Here is a 5150-nt window from a genome sequence, read left to right on the forward strand (position 1 = left end):
AGATTCGGTAGGGTCCTTCCCAGTTGGGAGTTAGTTTGCCAGACTCATTAGCCCTACCAACTGCTTCCATTTTTCTAAGTACAAAGTCCCCCACTTTGAGTGGACGCCTGTGTACTTTTTTGTTGTATGATCTAGTCATTCTCAGGCGGTAAATTTCATGGCGCAAGACAGCATTGCCCCTCCTTTCAGGAAGTGAGTCTAATGCCAAGCGCATGGCTTCCCAGTTTGCCTCTTCGTCATATAGCATTACTCGAAGAGTCGGCTCGTAGTGTTCTATTGGAAGAACAGCTTCCGCACCATAAGTTAGGAGGAATGGAGTTTCTCCAGTCGCCCCTTTTTCAGTCGTCCTAATGGCCCAGAGAACATGTGGTAATTCATCCGCCCATAGGCCGCCTGCTCGTTCAATCTTTTTCTTGAGACCGTCTGAGATGATTTTATTAAAGGCTTCTACCTGGCCGTTTGCTTGTGGACGGCCGACAGATGCAAAGTAGTGTGCAATTCCTTGGTCACCCAACCAGCTTTTGAGAACAGACGTCTCAAATTGGGGACCATTATCAAAAACCATAGACATGGGAACCCCGAACCGAGTGATGACATTTTTCCAAATGAATGAAATTACATCCTTCGTCTTGATTCCCTTTACAGCCTCCGCCTCTACCCATTTAGTGAAGTAGTCGACGGCAACAAGTATGTACCTCCTTCCGCCTGTAGCAGGCGTATATGGACCCAGAATATCCATGCCCCACTTAGCAAACGGTAGTGGGCTATGAATGGTAGTGAGGTCAGTAGCCGGACGGTGAATTAGTTTGCCAAACCTTTGGCACTTGTCACATTTTTTCACCATCACCATCGCATCTGCTTCTAAAGTAGGCCAAAAGTAGCCCTGCCGCCTTGCCCGTTGAGCAAGCGTCCTACCGCCTATATGGGAAGCACAGTAACCAGAGTGAAGATCGTCCAGTATCTCTCGCCCCTTTTCTGGAGTAACACACTTTAAGAAGGGTTGAAGGTACCCCCTTTTGTGAAGTTCTCCCTTTATTATTTCAAAACTGGTTGCTCGTTTTTTTCAGTGCTGCCGCCTCTTGATGATCATCCGGCAGGGTACCATTTGTCAGATATGCCCTGATTGGATCCATCCAGGTTGAGCTTCTGTCTAAGATTCCAATAGGTTCTTCCTCAATGCTTCTCCTCTCCATTACTTCCCAAAAAACAGTTCGAGGAGTATCACAGGAGGCGGATGATGCTAATTTTGAAAGTGCATCCGCCTGGTTGTTTTCTGATCTCGGCACTTGGGTCAGATGGAAATCCTCAAGGGAGCCGACTGCTTGTCGGACCGCCTGTAAATACTTGATCATGGCCGGATGGGTTGCTTCGTATTCGCCATTGTACTGACTCACTATCAATTGTGAATCGGAACAGGCGTCTATTTTTCTTGCTCCGGCCGCCTTGCACATGCGGATTCCGGCTAGTAAAGCTTCATATTCTGCCTCATTGTTTGAGGCCTGAAAACTAAAGCGTAGAGCATACTCGTACATGTCGCCCTCTGGCGACTGACATATGGCGCCTGCTCCACAACCATTTGAAGTAGAGCTTCCGTCCACATATACCTTCCAGACTTGGTCTGTAACTTGAGAGTCCGGAGGACGAGTCATCTCAACAATAAAGTCAGCAAAGGCTTGCCCCTTCACTGCTTTTCTAGGCTCGAAAGTAACTTCGAGGCTCTGAATTTCTATGGCCCATTTGATCATTCGGCCTGACGACTCCATGATGGTCAGTGGCCGCTTGATAGGTTGGTCTGTATACACGACGACTGCATGTGCCAAAAAGTAGGGCTTCAATTTTTTAACAGCCATGAAGAGTGCAAGACCAAATTTCTCCACTAAGGGATACCTCAACTAGGCATTTTTCAGTACATGACTGACAAAGTAGACCGGGAGCTGACAGACGTCTCTTTCAGCAAGGAGAACAACGCTTAACACATGATCAGAGACGGCCAGGTACATGTAGAGTACTTCTTTAGGCAAAGGGCTGACCAGCCTCGGCAAGGAATGCAAGTGAACTTTCAATTTCTGGAAGGCCGCCTCAGCATCCGGCCCCCATTCAAACCTTGCCTTTTTCTTAATTTCCTGGAAAAAGTATAGGCATTTGTCGCCTGATCGGCTTAGAAATCTTCCCAAGGCCGCCAGACAACCTGTTAACTTCTGAACCTCTCGGACGGTACGAGGCGACTGCATGTCAATGACCGCCTGCACCTTCTCAGGGTTTGCCTCTATTCCTCTCTAATTGATAAGGAATCCGAGAAATTTCCCAGACTCAACTCCAAAGACACATTTCTTGGGATTGAGCATGACATGGTGCCGCCTGAGTGTGGCGAAAGTTTCTCGGAGGTCCGACAGATGATCTTTCTGAAGTTTAGACTTGACAATCATATCATAAATATATGCCTCGACATTTCTCTCAATTTGATCAAAGAACACAGTGTTTATCATTCGCTGGAAAGTGGTCGGGGCATTTTTAAGACCAAACGGCATGACCAGAGTAGGCGTCCATAAAGCTCATCAGTGACGAAGGTCGTCTTCTCCTGATCTTTCTTCCATAAAGGAATTTGATGGAAACCAGAGTAGGCGTCCATAAAGCTCATCAAAGCATGGCCGGCTGTTGAGTCGACCAGGTTATCAATTTTAGGCAGAGGGTAACTGTCTTTGGGGCACGCCTTGTTTAAGTCTGTGTAGTCTACACACATTCGCCAGGTGCCATTCGGCTTTTTAACAAGCACCACATTTGCAACCCAGTCTGGGAAGTAACATTGTCGAATGAACCCTGCATCAAGTAATTTTTTAACTTCGGCGGCTGCCGCCTGACTTCTTTCTTCGCCATGGTTCCGCTTCTTCTGCCGTACCGGCTTCTTTTTTGGATCCACGGCCAGTTTATGTACCGCCAGATCAGGACTAATGCCTGGCATTTCATGGACTTCGAATGCAAAGATGTCCTTGTATTCTTTCAATAGTTTGTGAAAGTCGTCACCCAGGACTCTCAGAGCAGTCGTCACAACTTTGACTGTTCGCTCAGGACGTGAATCGTCTAAGATCAAGTCCGTATGCTCACCAGCCGGCTGAGGGCGGAATTCATCCGACCGCTCCTCTGCCAATGATTACTATTTTCTGTCTTTTCTTGCGGCCCCTGTCTGGGATGCCTTTCTCTTCTTGCCGCCTGCTTCTTGAACAGGCGCACTCTTCTTGACATTGTCAAGGTCTATTTTTCCACCACTCGACCCAGTGGCCATAACAGTGGGCTTGACATCCGAGAGATAGCACTCTCGGGCCATCCTCTGATCTCCCCTTAGGGACCCGACTGTTCCATTATCCCTCTCAAACTTGAGCAACATAAGAGATGGGATTATAACAGCCTTGGAATTATTCAGGGTTGGTCGTCCCAGAATCATGTTGTAGGCCGAGAGTTCTTTTACTACCAAGAACCGGACTACCATGTGTCGTCCTTCCCCTTTTTCGCCCAGACGGATGGGTAAATCCACTCGTCCCACTGGGTGGACGACTCCTCCTCCAAACCCTACTAAAGGGTGGGATGCCGGATGTATGCAATCAGTCTGATATTTTAGTTTCGACAGACATTTGCTACTGATGAGATCTGAGGAGCTTCCGGTATCTATGAGGATTCGGCCAACTCTCTGGTTGGCCACTTTACATTCAATAACGATAGGGTCGTCATGCGGCCCTCTTACCCCTCCTAGATCTTCTTCAGTGATGACAATCTCAGGAAATGAATATTTGGAGGGTCGTTCTTGGTGAACGGAATTTACATCTAACCGTCTGATATTTATCTTTGTTGCCCCTAATAGTGGGGCTGCCTCCTGAGAAGCCGCCTGCAATGGTGTAGATGACTGCATCATCTGTATCGGAGTTGTCGGCCTTTTGATTCTTTTTGGCCGACTGCTTTTTTGAGGAAGTGTTCCCCGTAGATTTCTTGACATAAGTGTCAAGATCACCTTGCTCAGCCAGGCGATCCAGATACCGCATGAGACTGATGCATTCATTGGTGTGATGACCAACATCTTCATGATAATCACAGAATTTTTCTTGGTTCCGGTTGTTTGCAGAACCCTTCATGGGGACCGGCTTCTCAATTGAGATCCGTCCCTTGATTTCCTTTAGGATAAATTGGCTATCCTTGTTAAACGCATACTTTGGGGAGTATGGTTTGAATTCTTTTTTCTTTTTCTGGGCCGGCTGTTTAGAGGAATCAACCGCCCAGACCTCTTTTCTCTTCTCGTCTTTGTTTGACGACTGTTTCTGTCGTCCTTCTCTTTTGTCGGACCTTTTCCCGTCTGACTGTTTTACCGTACTACAAAGATCAGTCGCCTGTATATAGGCTTCCGCTTCAATCAAGGCCTCTTGAAGAGTCGCCACCCTCTTTCGGACCAAATCAAATTTGAAGGTCAACCCGTCTTTGAGACCTCTGAAAAAGTCAGTATAGGCTACTTCATCCGGTAACCCTTGAATCTGTATTATCATCAGGTTAAACCGCCTGATGTAAGAACGAAGCCCCTCCTTCTCGCCCTGCTGAATTGTTCCTAAATCAAGGGTCGTCTTCTTCGCAGGGATGTTCATGGCGAAGTTGGAGGTGAATAAGTAAGCAAGCGCCTTGAAGTTATTTACACAACCAGTCGGCAGGTTGCCGAATCATTGTTGTGCGATTCCTTTGAGAGTCGCTGGGAAACACTTGCACCAAGTGGGATCATCCAACCCTTGAAGGTACATCAGGTTGGTGAATGCCATCAGATGGTCTTCTGGGTTAGTAGTGCCGTCATAGGCGCCTACTAATACATTTTTCACTTTGGCCGGCTGAGCGGCTTCAGTAATTTCCTTGGAGAAGGCCGACGGCTGTTCACCAAGTCTAAGCAACCGTAGCTGCCAGTCCATAGGTTGGACATTTTTTTGCTGCATGTCCACCAAACGGAGGTGGCTGTAAAAAATACTGTTATTGCGGTACAAACGGTAAGTTTGGTACCGCCTGGTCGCTATGAAAGCCGGACTGACGGGAGGTGCCGCCTGACTGACTCTCATGATACGGCTGAGTATGCCTCATCGAGGTATTTTGCAGACTGTCTTGGAAGTTTGAAGTAGAGGCCGACTCTG

The sequence above is a fragment of the Chenopodium quinoa genome, unplaced genomic scaffold (genome assembly GCF_001683475.1).
Source record: "Chenopodium quinoa cultivar QQ74 unplaced genomic scaffold, ASM168347v1, whole genome shotgun sequence".
Classification (NCBI taxonomy): Eukaryota; Viridiplantae; Streptophyta; class Magnoliopsida; order Caryophyllales; family Amaranthaceae; genus Chenopodium; species Chenopodium quinoa.